Genomic DNA, 17,327 nt, shown 5'->3' with positions numbered 1-17,327 from the left:
TGCGTTAACGCGAATTGATTTAGAAAAAAAAATCAATTCAGAAATGCTGTACTCCTCTCTGCATCCTCGCCCATTTTCTGTGGCGTTTTTGTGTGACGTCGGGAAGGAGTTACTTGGCTTGACTGCGCTACTGCACGGCTCGCCGACCTTCCGACAGAGTCAGTCGGCCAGGCGTTTAGTGCGCCGGTCGCCGACGGGTTGTCTCAATTCGTTCGCTCAGTTGAAACGAAGCCCCGACACTTTTGTGAATGGAAGAATGTGCCTTTCTTTACTTTGTTAGTTTCTACAATCTATCAAGCTCCAAGTCCAGGTAGCTCCACACAAGCGCTGCACAAGCGCACATGCGACGCTTCGCTGACTGGTACGCTATAGGAAAATCTGAGGTCACTCGAAGGCGAGAAAAGAGTCAGAGAAGTCAATATAGGTACTAAGGAATTAAAATCAACTGAAACTTTTACCGTACAGCGTAAAACTAGGGAGCAGGAAGCACTTTTTTGCGCTGGGTGAACAAGCACAGCGGTCAGCAGCACGACCACACATCTGCGAACGCTTTTTCGTCTAAGAAATGCAATTGCTAGACGTGATACATTGTGGAAATTCGGGGAACGCTGACTGCACGAGCGCTATACAACAAATAGTCACCTAAGCTGCTAACATGCTAAAACGAAATAAAAGGGTAAACTGGTTATACATTATATACCTCAGCCTTACAACGCCGGCAGCGCTGGCCCGTGGCGGAGTGGTCTGGAGCGCTAGGTATGTCATCTTGCAAGCTGCAAGTTTGATTCCCCGAGGGTATATTTTTTTTTTGATTTTTTTGTTTTGGGCCGATGTTTTCTATACTGAGTTCACCATTTTTGGACTGTAACGTTCACTGCTCCACGAGCGAGTTCGCAGAACGCGCGCAAACTGACAATGACGCGATAGCGAGTTCTCGTTGGCGTGCAGTTTCCATAAGCACCGACTGCTTGCGGGCAGTGGGCACAGGCCAGAATCAGCAGACCCTTGGCCTGGTGTGGACACGCTTTTTACGATATAGGTATGAGCGAGTCAAGCTCCAAGTATGGGGGAAAAGCGCGTGGCATTTGATCGCCTGCGGTGACGCTGAGGGCGTTCATCCAATGCGTAGGGCTCAGCTAGTGATTGCTACGATTCTAAGCCGAGCTGGGAGGCTTATCTTAGGCATTTTACAACCCACAACGTGGCAGAAGCCCGGTATGGTGATTATTTAGATATCGAGAATCCCTATACAACGATAACGTCGGATGTCAAACATGTTGTTTTACAGAACCAAAACCGAAAGTTGTTTGAATGCTAATCTTGGACATCGTCCAATCACGGTGCACCTCCTCTAGATGTCATAGCCTTTAGTTGGTGCGGCCACCGCAGGCCACGCATGGTAGTTTTAGGGGCGAAGCTCCTAAAGCCATGGGTCTGTCCATCCCTTGTGTCTCGTGGTACGTGACCGCCGCATGCTTTCGGAGATGTCGCAAAGTGGGCCGCGTTGCACGCGCAAGACCGGCTGCAACCGGCAGCGCAAACTCGGCACCGGGAGCGCGAGCTTGTCTGTGTTCGCCAACGGAGGCGCGAGCGCACGTGCACTGCGAGGGGGAGATCACGCAAGAGATCACGCCACGAACGCAGGCAGTCGTTCTCGGAGATCGAACGAGACGCAAGGACCTTTGCTCATTTCCTCTCGTCTTGTTCGGGCACAAGTTCGCCCTAAATAAAAGTTCTTTCTTTACCGTTGTGTCCCATCCTACGTGACAAATTGTGGTGGAGGTGCGGGGTAGTCCTCGATGGCGCGGGGTCTTTCACCAGGTCTGGGCCTGGGAGCATTGACTCCGAAGCCCCGTAGCCCGAGTTCCCTGTAGGGACACCGACGGTACATGTGCCCTGCCTTGCCACAGTGGTAACAGAGAGGGAGTTGATCGGGCAACGAGTCACGGGATGGAGGAGGGGGTTGTTGACAAGGCTGCGGAGCGGAGGGCGCGCAGGGCGGCGGCAGCGCTCGCTCGCCGACAGGATCCCGCCGTGCGCGAAAGAGAGGCCGAAGCATCTCGTCTATAAAGTCGCGCTTAAACCGCGCGTCGGCAGCTTCGGGCTGGGCTCGCTTGATGCGTTTTGCAGCCGCCTCGCGAGCTCTCACTGCATCGGGGTTTGCCTGCCGATACGAGCGCTTGCTCGCAGCCTCACGAACCCTACAACAACAACAACAAACGAACAAGAACAAAATAAAAGAACAAAATAAAAGTTGATTTGTACAATGTACGCACACAGTCTTACGTCTTTCTTAATGATGTAATGGGCGAACTTTCACGGGAGAGTTACGGTTACCGATGATCTCCCCCTCTCCAGCTTCGCCCCACTTATCATTCATTCCGTGGATATGGCGTGATTTTTTTTCTTTCGGGCTTTATAAAATAATTACCGACTTATGAACGGGCTAAATGACGAAAAGTGGGTTCATTTGAGCCAGTCTAGCAGTGCAAGCAAAAACGGGAGCTTGACAAATTCACTTCAGTGTCCCTTTAACGTTTGGAGGGGTTTTACTGAGTTTGTGCCTCAAGAAACACAACTTGCGCAGAGCAGAAGAGCAGAAATTGTCAATATGGGAATTCCAGGATAGATTGTCGGTAAATGCTAGACATAGATACTTGAGGTTAGTGACTTGTGTTAAAAGAAAAGACCTTAGCATGTAGGTGAAAGGAATAGGCTTTTTTAAGAGTTATGCGAATAACAGATTTTTCATTATTAAGTAACATTCCCCACTCCCTGCACCACTCATTGATATTATTTAGGCTTGCAGGAAGGTCGCCTTGATCATTGGAACAGGAAATACTCTTCAACAAGACACAATCATCCGCGAACAATCGGATGCTAACACCAGGCAATGCGACAGACACAATATCATTTAGATATAACAAAAAAGGAAATGTCCTAGTACACTTCCTTGGGGTACGCCTGAAGTAACTGGAAGACTCCCCGATTGTTGCCCACCAACCGTTACGCGCTGTACAAGGTTATTCAAGTAGGTAGTGATCCAGCTGGTTATCATTTCTGGAAGGCCTATTGATCTTAGTTTTAAAATTAGTTTGTCATGCGGGACCTTGTGGAATGCTTTGCTAAAATCAAGAAAGATGGCATCAATTTGACCGTTATTATCGATTACTGAAGCGAATGAATGAACTATCGTTACTAGCTGCGTTACTGTTGAATAACCTTTCCTGAACCCATGCTGCCAAGGTGTGATTATTGAACGTTCTCCTAAGTAAACCAGTATACGGTTAGCTATGATGCGTTCAATCTACAATAGGACGATACCAAGAAGATAGGACGGTAGTTTTGGGGCAAAGATCGGTCACCTTTCTTAAATATTGCTACAATTCAAGCTGCCCTCCAGTCGTCAGCCAGCACACTGGACATCAGTGAAGCACGGAACAAAACTAAACGAAATTTTCCCAAAGATTCAGCATATCGCCTCAAGAAGGAATTCGGCATATCACCCGGGCCACAAAATGTTTTTGTCTAGGTGGAACAACATTGAAACAACACCAGGATAAGAAATGAAAGATACATCTGAGGGGGCAAAAGATGCAGCATTGGGTGTACAGGGATTTGAGCAGGAAAATACGTTGTGAAAATAGTTATTGAACCGTTGTGCCATTGACGCATGGTCAGTAATACAAACTGATCAAATTATAGCTCTGAGACGGGCTGTTTTGTTTCACTTATGTAATTCCAAAATTTTTCAGGTTCATTCTTTATGAAGTCAGGCAATATTGTGTGGTAGTAATGGTCCTTCACGCAATTTAGATCACGTGAAATTGCGTCTCGCAAATCGCTTAACAGATGAGATGGAGCGGGCTTTTTCTTACAACGCTTGATCTTTCGCTTAAGGCAAATAATGTTACGAGTTATCCAGGCGGTTTGTTTTGATGTACATTAAAATTAGTTAGGTATAAAGTCACTAATGTACAAATGGCACATATTCCTAAGACAGCTCGGAAGTGTGTGGACGTCTGCTTCGCAAAAGCCTTCAAAAGCACTTTCCACGTATTCAATTATCTTCGCATCATTCGCACGAGAATAATCTTTAAAACAGCCCAGCAGTGGTTTACTGTGCCTCGTGAGCCGTACCATGGGCATCGATACGCTTACGAGGAGGCGGTCAGATATGTCTGGTTCAATGGCGACTGACGTAGTGTCAGCGTAAGTTCTGGGAAGGAAAACCAAATCAAGAATAGAACTGCAAGTTCCCTGGACACGTGTAGGATGGATAACAACCTGAGTAATGCCATGAGTAAGCAACAATTCAAATAAAATATTCACTTGCTTTCTGTTTTGCGAAGAATCCTGAAGGCGCTCCCAGCTAACGTCAGGGAGATTAAAATCACCAACCAAGATTACCTTATTTTTGTTATTTTTTTTCATGTGAGTCTGCAGTTTTTCAAGATAGTCGAGCGGTGCATCAGGTGGCTTCTACAGAGGATATAAAATGAACCTGCGGCCCCAACAACTCAGACTGATACACAAGCGTTCTAGGGCGGCGACTTCTAGCGATACGGCCTCAATTGGGCGTTTGATAAGCACCGCCACACTACCACCCCTTCCAGACCTGTTTTTGCGGAACATTCTGTAGGAAGGGGGAAATACATCTTCGTCACAGAATTATTCGCGCAACCAGGTTTCAGTTATTATGGCGACGTGTGCATCATATCGAATTAATGCAACTTCGAGCAGATCAGTCTTATTCGCTACGCTAAGCGCATTTATGTTTACCAGTCTGAGCTGTTTGTCGGCTGATATATGGCATTCAATCAAGGTACCGATATCGCAGGTTGTTTTGCCATTTGTTTCGTCAATTTCACCAGTTCACTTTTGCATTCATCCCAGATGTACTCGTCCTTGTATATTTTCAATCTGCCATGTACCAAATTTACCTTTTTCCCACTATTCTTGTTGGCCTTGGCACTTTGCCACAACAGTTTGCGCTTGCGCAAGGTTTGTGGGGAGTAGTCATTCTGGATAGTAATTTTTGTGGTTGTTTTTTTTTGTTTATTTAATAGCCTCAAGGCTTTGTAGGCGCTAAGCGGGGTCCGATCTATATCCAGGAAACTAGGTTGGCCTCCCAGATATAGTCGAGCAAGGAACGGTAGGCAGGACAATGGAGCCACCGATGGTAATGCGCGTCTTGTTTCAAATTTAGGCCTGCTGCCATCAAACATTTCCTTCGAATGTCCTTAGTTCCAGGGCATGTCCATATTTAAGTGGTGAAAGTCTGCCGGAGCCGTTTCTCAGAGCAGGTTGGACATTTCAAATTCCCTCAGTAAGAGCCACGCCCAGTCGAATCCTTCGTAGTACAACCTCCTCCATCCTGGTAAAGTTGAGGGGGAGGAGAACCGACCCCGGAGATATGAGAGCACGTGTTCGGCGTCGAAGGTCCTCCTTTGCAGCCATTCTTGTGGTCCATGGGTCACCTGGGAGCTGGGCGGGGGATGATGGGTCGGGGCAGTTGTGTGACAGGAAGTCAGCCCGTTCATTTCCTGCAATACTGGTGTGACCAGGAACCCATGACACAGCCACTTTGGATGGCATTTGGCTGTGGAGCTGGTGGATGCGTTGGCAGATGATGGGGGTCTGCGCAACCTGTTTGAAATGGTGGATCACTTGCGTAGAGTGGGTGCGAAGATTGATGGTTGTCAAGTCTTCATTGGAAGCGGCTGCACACAGTAGGGCGTCGTGTATAGCCTGCAATTCCAGCAGGATTGGGGTGCATGTGGCAGAGGCGTAGGCAATACGGCCTTCGATGCTGGGATGAGTGGGGCTGGTCCACGCTGTGACTCCATGCGTTCCTGTGCATGAAGCGTCGGTGTAGAGGAGGCATTGATCGTCTGGTCCCGGGTGATTTGGAAAGGTAGAGAGCTGTACTTTACCCTCCTTGGTCCGCCTTCTCTGCAGATGGCTTGTCTTGTTGGAGGTTATAATCGTATAACCCCAGGGAGAAGCTCATCCTGACTTTCACGAGGAGCCAAGGTGCCCGGGGTGAAGTGGTCGTACAGTGCATGGCCGTTCTGCAGACATGCATACTTTGACAGTCGCACAGCTTGGCGTTGATTTATGAGCTCGTCAATTGTGTTGAGCTGAGCTTGTTCCTGAAGGACCGGAATCGGGGTTATGCGAGGGAGTCCGGTGATGGCTCGCATGGCTTCTCTATTAATAGCTTCCAGTTTAGCATGTTGGAATGCGGTTAGACGCTGAAACTGGGCTTCATATACCAATCGTAGTTGGAGCACAGCACACGCCAGCCTCCGACCGACCTCAGTTCTTGCACCACCCGCTTGTGGCGCAATACGACGGATTAGTCGAATGGTATTTGCCGCCGTTGGCCTCACTGCTTTAAGCCATGCTGTAGCGGTACCAGCCTGGTGAATATGCAGGCCCACAATACACAGCTCCGTTGCTTCAGCAAGCTTCTGAGCGCCTATGCGTATAGATAGAAGGTGGACGGCGAGCTTCTTGCGGCCAGCTTTGTTAGCGACTGTCATGTACTTCGTCTTCTCGGCGGATACAGTAAGACCAACCTTCGCTGCAAATGCCTGGATAACTTTAAGAGCCTTCTGCAGCGCTGTATACTGCATATGTACGTTTTTGTGCGTCGACCATACTGTGACATCATCCGCGTAGATGAAGAAGCGTGTGTGCTGCACAGTGTCGCGCTGCCACGCTAAGTAAATAAATACAATGTTAAAAAGTATGGGTGACAGCATAGCTCCCTGGGGGACACCACGCACCGAGTGAAACAGTCCCACTGGCTTCCCTTCTACACGGATAGCGAATTTACGGTTTTTTAAAAAGGCGGCGACATAATCAACCACCCGACGTGGCAGGCCCAACTCAAGCATAGCACGTAGGATAGCGTCGTGGGATAGATTATCGTACGCCTTTTAAATATCGATTGCCAGTATGGTGCGAGTGGCGTGGCTGTAGGAGGAAACATTCAAGATGTTTTTGGACAGCATCGCCAAATCATTTTCCGTGCCAAGACCAGGACGAAACACGATTTGTGCTGGGTGGTATTTGCGATGCTTCTCCAGCCACCAAGAAAGACGTGTCGCCAGCATTTGTTCTGCTAGTTTGCAGATGGTGAGTGTCAAGGAGATTGGGCGGAGATTTTCTAATTGGTTAGGAGGTTTTCCAGGCTTAGCTAATAGATAACTATTGAGTGCTTCCATTCGGCCGGGATTGTTGAGGTTTTCAGGTTTCCTTAATTATATCCAGAAAAGTATTGAGAATATCTCCCTCCAGGTTTTGGTAAACCTCGTACGGTATACCATCCGGGCCTGGGGTGGTACGCTTTTTGGAACATTCAATAGCGGCGAGTAGTTCCGGAAGCGTAAACTGAGTCTCCAGGCCATCCGTGTCTGCTGCAGGAGGAGGGGGATCTTGGGGTATGAATGGCCTACATCAAATTGCACACTTTGGAACACATTCCGAGGAATGGAAAACGGTCGTCGACCACCCGATCCGGTGGCAAGCTCCCGCCTTGCGGCTCAGGAGACTCCAGAAGAATTTGCCAAACGGGCAGCTCGACAATTCTTTCCTCTACACGACAGTAATTTTTGAACCCTTTAGCTTTGGGGCGTTTCCAAATATAGCTTTTTTTCATTAAAATATTGAAGATAAACAATTACTGGCCTTTTACCGGTATATTTGTCAAGCCTATGAATGCGCCCGATAGATTTGCACTCGACGCCTGAAGTTTTCTTGAATACGACTGTGACAACTTTTTCTTTTGAAGTTTCATCTGTTTCCTCTGCACTTTCTTCGAGGACATAGATAATAAAGTAAGAGCGTCTACTTCGATTTTCCAGATCAGTTAATTTTTGGGATTGGAAAGTCATGACATTGGCAATTGAATAAGGCTTTCTTGCACTTGTTCAGTGGTTTCTAGAGACGATGAAGGTACGGAAATCCTTTTGTCAATTTGCGTTTCAGATCCGTAAGCATGCTAACTGTGGTGACCAGGTCAGTCTTAATTCCAGCTATTTCTGCCTAAATCGGAGCTTGACCAGCAAGCAACGCTTCTAAGACCTCTTTGTTCGAAGGTCTGGGACCAGGGTTTGATTCCACGTCACCACAAACAAGCAGTTTACATACAAGGACGCAATCATACGCAATGATGGGGGCACGGCACGACCACTATACCGCGACTGTCGCTACGAAATGAGCTTGAGGGAAAGCTAACCTGCAAGATCAAGTGGCACTGCCGGGTCTGCCGTACCCACGTAGTTTCTGAAGTACATGTCGACGGTGTATGCCTGACAGACGTTAAACGTAATTATTGACAACTTATGCACTGCCCTAAGGGTTCCGATATCTGCATGCACAGTTTCCGCCAGAAATGTCAGTGTCTAGCGCTTGACGAGGTAGTTCACTGCGATGACGACCTGTTCCGTAATGCTAGTGGATTAGTTGAATCCCATAAGGGCGATATCCACTCGATATTTCTCGCTGAAGTGGTTCAGTTTTGTTATGTGGTCTTCACAGTGGTCTTCTCAAAATGATAATGTAAAAGATACTGTTTCCATTGCTGTTAGTTTAGGCCCAACTCTTCCGTTAACAAACTATTAGACTGAAGACTGAGTGAGTGAGTGAGTGAGTGAGTGAGTGAGTGAGTGAGTGAGTGAGTGAGTGAGTGAGTGAGTGAGTGAGTGAGTGAGTGAGTGAGTGAGTGAGTGAGTGAGTGAGTGAGTGAGTGAGTGAGTGAGTGAGTGAGTGAGTGAGTGAGTGAGTGAGTGAGTGAGTGAGTGAGTGAGTGAGTGAGTGAGTGAGTGAGTGAGTGAGTGAGTGAGTGAGTGAGTGAGTGAGTGAGTGAGTGAGTGAGTGAGTGAGTGAGTGAGTGAGTGAGTGAGTGAGTGAGTGAGTGAGTGAGTGAGTGAGTGAGTGAGTGAGTGAGTGAGTGAGTGAGTGAGTGAGTGAGTGAGTGAGTGAGTGAGTGAGTGAGTGAGTGAGTGAGTGAGTGAGTGAGTGAGTGAGTGAGTGAGTGAGTGAGTGGGGCGCAGAGCAAACGAGCAGACCTAGCCTTGCGAGGTGGGCCGGCAGTTGCTTCACCCGAGCGACACCTTTTAAAACTATTCGCGGCAAATCACCTAGAGTACCAAGGGTTCGTGTCCTTCAAAAAGTTCATTAGAAGGGGCTGGATGTCTCCCCGAGTGATCGCGCCCTTTTGGGAATAGGATGTCGCTTAAAGAGGAATGCGGGACGGCTCTCCTCCAAAGTTAAAGCTGCTTGCCCCATGGTATGCACTGGAGCACATCTTTTGAAATCTATTCTTACTTGAAGATGCTTGGGCTCCACTATCGTCAAGAGGCTGAATTCCTTAACCGCCATGTCGATCGAAAGAGACCTAGTCTGACATGACTCCTTTCCCTTATCGTATACAATGTAACTGTTTATTGAAAAGTGTAACCATTGTAAATTATTGTGGCTACATTTTTTTTTATTGGCGCTGTAGGACGGGATACAGAAGGAAGTGTGTGGGTCAAACGCAAGACTTTAACTAATTTTTTAAAGCCAAAGCTTTCTTAGTAGGACCGATGGCGTTCTGTCAAAAACTAACGCATTTCCCCATAGACCGGTTGGTCGACTGAAAAGCTTTGATAAGATCTCTACACACACGGCGCATGCGTGAAACCAGGCTTCCATTGCGTCGAAACGGTTATTTGAAAATCTCGAAAAAGGGACGCTTCCAGATAAGACAATATACGCGCATCGATCATGAAGAAGTAGTACGATAGTATACCTTTATCGCATCAACTGCGTGTCGGTATACATTCAGATCGCTCGTAGATGCGTTCCCTTAGTGCGTGAAAATTCGTTGCATGGCTTCGTTATTCGTTCATGATTTGGGTCTTTGAAGGTTCAACGACTCATTGGATGCACTTTCAGCGAAATTTGGAGGCACATTTAGCTTCCGCGTGTCTCTCAACTTTCTTTAGTAAGGAATGACAAAGTTTTTTACTAGCACGTGCATACGTTACCACGGCGGCGCAGGCGCCAAAATGAGGAGAAAAGTACCCCGAAACATAACAGAAAAAAGGAGAAGCGTCATTCATTTTACACGTGCCGGCGTTAATCTGCGATTCGGGAATCATACTTCTGTTTTGGACAATGCCACAGAAGGGGTCGCCTACCGTGGCATGAAACATCCATCGCCTTTTTCGCCACTGCGAAACACCTCGAAGATTTCTCGCTGCTTGAGAGAGGAAGTGTTTATTAAATGGATCATATATACATGGTGAAGTTTTGCATCTCGACAGAGGGCACAGGTCTCTCCGGGGGAGGGAAGAGCAGTGAAAGAGCAATCTGCACAAAACGTGGGTATTTTGGTATGCTGCGGTGCCCTTACACCTGCGGCAATGGCCAGCGTATGTGTATTTAAATGTTCAAAGGTTGTGTAGGCCACTCGCGAGGTCGTCCGGCTTCAACCCGCGCCTCCGTCCACCCTCTGCAGGCTGTCTGAACGACAAGCGTTGCGGAAGCTACACCTCCGCGCGACTACATTCGTCGCGTAATCTCGAGGCGCCACTCCGTGTGGACGCAGAGACCGCGAGCCAGCCCCTACCACGGCTGCCTTCGAGGCTCGAGCTGGGGAATCAACAGGCGTGGGCGGTGTGAAGAGCTCAGGCGTAGGCGACAGACAAAGCAAGGACAACGTCTGTTTCCTTTCGGGATGACGAAAGCTGCGTCCACCTAATAACGCTTCCTGCGTGCGGCCCCTTTGATGTCGTCTTGGAAAGGGACCTCCGCCACGACTGGGGTACGGTAAGCCGTCTGTCATCATGGAATGAGCCGACGGAGGGAGCAGGGATCTGGTCTCGCTTGAAAGCGGCGGCAGGAGAGCAACCCCCTAGGGAGCGCGAAAAAAACAGTGGACAAGGCAGACGCGTTGACTCGTAAGCGATAGGTCGACCCAGACTCGCCTCCGTCGTAGAGCCCTAATATGGACGGTGAGCTTCAGCGTGTTTTCGCTGCCAGTAATGACACGACCGACCGACAACAAACGACTGACTGCTGGAACTGGTGCACCGACGGGAGCAGCAGCTAGGGGGGGAGCAGGGGCATTCTATCCGTATTAAACTGTTGTCTGATGGCATCTCTCTTACTCACGTGTCGCTTTCCAACCCAAAAAGAACCTGCTAATGTGCAACGGCTTTCCGACTAGCAAGACCATCACAGCGGCGCAACAGGAGTTCACCATCGCTGAAAGGTCGACGGCCATGCGCATAATCCCACGCACGAAGCGGAGTACTCCCCAGACAAAAAGGTGACATTGTTCTTCTTATCGTCTTTGTTCTAATCGTTTTGCGATAAAAAGGTTGCATTGCGCGGCACTGGCAGCATACGAGGAGAGTTGATTGATTTGATTGATTGGGGGGTTTAACTCTCCGACGCAACGCAGGTGATGAGGCGCGCCGTAGTGGAGGTCTCCGGATTAATTTTGACCACCTGGGGTCTTTAACGTGCGCCGAAATCTCGTACACACGGGCGTTTTTGCTTTTCGCCTCCATCAGAAAAGCGGCCGCCGCGGCCGGGAATTCAATTTATTCAGCATTCTTAACAAAGAACAACACGAATGCTAGGGCAAGGACAAAAAGCCGCCATGCAGCAGCTTGACAAAGGTCCTTGCCCCTGAGTTTGGCAAGGTGCAGCGACAAGCATGATCGAACAAAAACACAAATACAACCTTACATTGAACTTAGTGAAAGAACAAGCGTACAACCAACACATATACATTACACCTTGATACAAAGGTTCACAATGTTTCATAATAAAACAGACAGGAGACAACAACATACAATATTTCATATCTTGAATATCATTTGCAACAATCAAAATATATAGCTGAAACACCCCTATCATGGATCAAGATATGTGAGCACAATATTATTCAAAACAGTGTTACTATTCTCAACGTCATCATCATCATAGCTCTGAGAAATATTTAGGGACTTCTTTGTATGTGAATTTGGCTCTATTATGATGTTTATTCAAAACAGATGGAAGATTATGGGCCAACATTTGTAATTTATAATAGGTACGAAAATAAGGTATATTCCAGACCTCATGCTTACGGGTTTGTATATTTGCACTGTGATATTGTAGATCGGCAAGGGAGGTTAAGAAATGTCTGATGCTAGCTGAAGAAAAACAATACGTCTGTATAAGGCGAAATTCATAAATGTGTTCCATTTTAATTATGTTAAGTATTTTAAATGCATCCTGTGTTGTATGGAGACGTTCAATATTTGCAATCAGTCGAATCATTTTCTTCTGTAGGCGGAAAAGTTTCGTTATGTTAGTCTTTGTTGTCGTGGTGTATACCAAGCAGCAGTAATTTAGTTGGGAATAAAATAACGCATAATAAATCTGAAGTTTAACCTTTAGTGGAAGTAAAAAACGGGATCTAGAAAGAGCACCACAAAGAGCCGAGAGTTTTCGACAGAGATAGTCGACATGGTTTTCCAAGCTCAGATTGCAAGTAAAATAGACACCAAGAATTTTGTGGGCTTCAACAATTTCTACAGGTTGGTCGTCGATGTATATGGTTTGATGCGAGCTAACTTTTTTATTCTTAGCACATAAAATTATAGTTTTGGTTTTTACAGGGTTAATTTTTAATTTATTTATCTTTGACCAAGTTGTTAATTCCTTTAGTGCTAAATTGCATCTATGCAATTTAGCACTAAATCTAATGTATATCGGGTCCAGTAAAGAGCAAAGTACTGTCGTCCGCATATATCACATATTTTACCCCTTCACCAATATTAACCATGTTGTTTATATACGTGATGAATAGCAACGGACCCAAAACACTTCCCTGGGGTACGCCGGAAGTTATCGGCAAAAAAGTTGATTTGTGGTTATTTATACCAACAGATTGGGTTCGGTTGCTTAAATATGATTCCAGTAATGATAATGGTATACCATGAATTCCATACGAGGAGAGCTTGTTTAGCAAAAGTTTGTGATTCAGGCAGTCAAAAGCTTTACTGAAATCAATAAAAACAGCAATTGTGAACATATTGTAGTTGATACCCTGTAAAATGCTTTCCTTAATCGCTAATAAGGCTGTTCGCTAGACCTGCCCTTTCGGAAGCCAAACTGTGAGTTAAATATAATGTTTTTCATGTCAAATATTTTGTTACACGGGCATATATAACTTTTTCCAGTCCCTTAGAAAAACTAGGAAGCACTGATGTGGGTCTATAATTAGATGCAGAATTTCTGTCACCACCTTTATAAATAACGGAGACCCTTGCTCGTTTCAGTTTAGTTGGGAATTTTCCTGCGGAGAGCGACAGATTAAAAATGTGAGCAAGGGGATGGGTGATACATTGCAAAACATAGTTAATTGGTTTTATTTGTAAGTCGTCTGTATCCAATGCTTTGTTGTTCGAAAGGCTCATAAAGGTTTTATAAACTTCATTCTCATCTGTTGGCATCAGAAATATGCTATCGTTAGAACTATGACGGTCAGCGAATGAAACATGGCTATTATCATAGGGAACAATGCTTACTAGGTATTGATTAAAATAATCCGCGAGCGCAGTGCCATTGAGCTTACAACAGCCCACACTTAACATTTTGGGGGACGGGCTGCGTTTATCTCGGCCAAGAACACTGTTTATCATTTTCCATGTCGCGTCAGGGCGCCTTTGGTTGATGTCAGTGAACAAATGCTCATAGTATCCTATTTTTGCCCGCCTCAGTTCCGCATTGTGTCGATTGCGCGTTTTCTTAAATTCCTTCAGCGTTAATTCTGAACGCGTTCGCAGAAAAGAACGATACATCTTATTTTTTTCTTTTATTATGCGAATATGATCACGGGTAATCCGTGGCTTTCTGATTTTCCCTGATTGTTTGTAAATTTCAAATGGAAAGTATTTAGCGTAAGTGGTTGCAAAAAGTTCTAGGAATTTGTTGTAAGCCATTTAAACATCAGTTTCGATCAGTACAGAGGACCAATCCTCAGTCGTCATTATGTCAGATTTGAATGACTGAAGATTATGCTCAGCAACGGATTGAAAAATAACCGCATCAAATTGGCCCAGTTTCTGTGGCGCATTACTCTGGTACATAATAAAAACTGGGAAGTGATCGGTAATGTCACATGTGACGGTTCCAGTGCTGCGAATAAATATTTCGGAGTTTATGACGAAAATATCCAGCAAAGTTCAACTACAGCTTGTAATCCTTGTAGGTGTTTTAATGGGATTGACGAAAGCAAAAGAATGAATTCTAATAATAAATTCGCGGACAGCACTGTTATCTTGTAACATGTTCAAATTGAAATCCCACCGCAAATCAGGCGAAGCTTGTTTCTCGAAACATATTCTAAAAGTTCTTCGAAAAGATCCAAAAACCGCTCGAGATTTCCATCTGGTAGCCTATGTATAGTACAAATAAGGTCGATGTTAGATAATACTGTGAACATTTCATAATCGTTTGTAACTTTGCTGAATTCGGACATAAGTTCAAAGTGTTTACACGCTTTAACAAGTACAGCTACGCCACCACCTCGCCTGCCTGGCCGGTTAAAAAAAAAAGTGTTATACCCCTCCATACTAAGCATTTTACAATCATTGAAGTACCGCGTTTCAGAAAGCATAACAATATCGAAGGAAAAAGAAAACTTGTCTAAAAAAAGCACTATATCATCTTCCTTATTACACGCAGAGCGGGCATTCAAGTGTATAGCAGATTCGCATGATGAATCCGGAAGCTTAACATTGCTCGGTAGGGCGAGTTCGTGGTATTCATATTGTGCGTTTTCATTTTCAGTCATAAGACAAGCTAATGTTCAGCACGCAGTACTACCAGAGCACGCGTGCCGAAGATTATTCACTGTTTACGGAGCAAATGAGTTTCAGGTCGCTCTCGTCTTTTATCGGAATTATGGGCGTACCTTCCGCTTGCTTAGCATAAGCGACCCCAAACCTTCCACCGCCGGCGGCGGCGGCGGCGTCCGCAGTCCTCCTCTCTATATAAAAAAAACAGCATCCGGCGCCAGGTTTCGATCCGAGGACTTTGCGGCCGCAGCGCGACGCTCTACCGACTAAGCCACGGACGCGACGCTGATATCAGTGTTAGTAACGCGCCTTATACCTTTAACGCATTCAAACTACGTCGTCAGCGGCGTGCGTTGGCGACTCAGCGGCGTTATAGCGGCTTGATAACTGCGTGGTGTACACGTGATACTACAAACCCGATGGAAGAGATGGAAGAGAAGGCGGCGAGGCGGTGGGCTGCGGGGGCCGAGCGCAAGCGCCGCAAGCGGGCCGACAACCGTGCATTCGCACTTTCACATTCTCCCCCTCGGGGAAATGCGGGGGAATTTTTTTCCTTTGAAGGACCAGACAGATTTCCAGTGACACTCGTGTTTCTTCTTCACGGCCATTGCCAGCAACTTCTTTAGAGCAGGGCAGAGGTGCTCGTTCACATAGATGGGCGTCTCTTCGTCATGCCCGACGTCTTTGTTTGTGAGGCGCATTTTTTTCGCCTTTCTCAAGACCTGATCGCGCTTCGCACGAGAACGAAACCGAACAATGATGTTCGCCTTGTTCTCCTTCTTAGTAGGCACGTGGTGGCAGGTCTCAACGTCTGTCTGTGAAATAGGCTCGCTAATCACTTGTGCCATCTTGGGGATTATATCCATGACAGACTCCTCCTTCTCAATGACACCCTGGATTTCAATGTTCATGTTCCTGGAATACTGCTCCGAGCTAATGAGGCGCATTTCGAATTCCCTTACTTTACTGTCAGCCGCATCAAACTGTTCTCGAAACTTTTCATTTTCCGACTCCAGTTTAGTATTCTTTGCAGCTTCAGCTATAAGTTCTTTTTTCAAGTCGGCAATGCCTGCGTGAGCAAACTCAAGGCTTTGGGTCGCAGCCTGCAGCTCGGATCACACACTTCACGAATTTCACTGCACAAGTCCCGTTCAAGCGATTCACGAAATGTCTTAAGCTCAAGCTTCATCTCCTCCTTATGTTTGGCAAGATCCACGCGCATTTCCTCTTTATACTTAGCAATATCTTTAGCCATCACACTTCCGATAGACAAAGTAAAAACACAGTGAAATCAATTGGAATAATTCAACGCTTGGCAGCAGCGACGAGAAAAGAGCCACAAAAAAGGACGGCAATGCGTTCAAAAACTGACCTGCGACGAAAGGCAAAAGCGGCTTAGCGATGCGTTCGATGCTCGTCGTTACTGCCAAGTGACACGCCGGCGCTTCCAGGCTTCCTTTTCTATCTTCTGCGCTGTGACGTTGTCACCCGCGGGGCTGGCCACGGATGAAGCCGACGATCACGCCCAACTGTTAATAAACTTGAGCTTGAAGTTGGGTTTCCAACGGTCAAGCTGGTCCGGTGAATCAAACCCACGTCCTCGTGCTCAGCATACGAGGAGAGTTGGAGGCTGAGGCGGCCAAGGCGTTTTCAGGCACTTGAAGGTGAAGTTTAAGTGCAGTTTTGAAAATTTGCTACTATTAGTCATGTACTTAGCTTTCTCGTGTGGACTTTTGAGTCACCACGCAAAGCTTCGTGTTCACTTTTTCTTCTACTCTCTTCTTTTCCCCTCTTTCTTCTGCCCTACTTCTTTTAGGGCCTTTACTCACTTCTCCCCATCCCCGCAGAGTAGCATGCAGGCGAGAACATGCCGGCAAACCTCTCTGCTTTCATCTAATAAAAAGCTCTCTCTCTCTCTCTTAGCTTTGTTGACATATATTTGCATATAAATTTTTTACTCCCCTTCATCATATTGTCATGAAGCCAGAGGCGACGCAGTTGTCTTTAAGGAAAACAAGTTTATTTGAGCGATCTTGTGCTCCTCTAACAACTCAAAGAATACACAGGTGGCAAAGAAGCAATCAACAAAGTGACGTGCGAAGGCGAGCGTCGACGATTCGAATGCCACGGCATCTGCTCTGCGGGAATTTATCACTCGGCGCGAGGGTTTCTCGAATAGTCGAAGTGTATCCAGAACACTGTAGATCAACGAAGATTATTCTAGGCTGTTCACGTTAGTTCGGAACGCTCTCCCTATCAGAAGAGATAACACATGCGGCACAGAAAGAAAGAACGGAGCACGCGCCTCCCTTGGCCCACAGACAACCCCGATAACACAGACCGGAGCAGCTGGGCGGCAAAAGCAAAACACAAATAAACAAACCCAATGCATGGTTCTCGGCAATATCAACGAGATCTCGAGTTCGCCACACCGGCCACAATCTGAAAATTTCAACATCATCTCCATGCTGA

This window comes from Haemaphysalis longicornis, unplaced genomic scaffold (assembly GCF_048455015.1).
Source record: "Haemaphysalis longicornis isolate Haplotype H1 unplaced genomic scaffold, Haemaphysalis longicornis Haplotype H1 scaffold_2, whole genome shotgun sequence".
In the NCBI taxonomy this organism is placed as follows: domain Eukaryota; kingdom Metazoa; phylum Arthropoda; class Arachnida; order Ixodida; family Ixodidae; genus Haemaphysalis; species Haemaphysalis longicornis.
The sequence above is the reverse complement of the archived record's forward strand: the minus strand, read 5'-3'. Positions refer to the sequence as shown.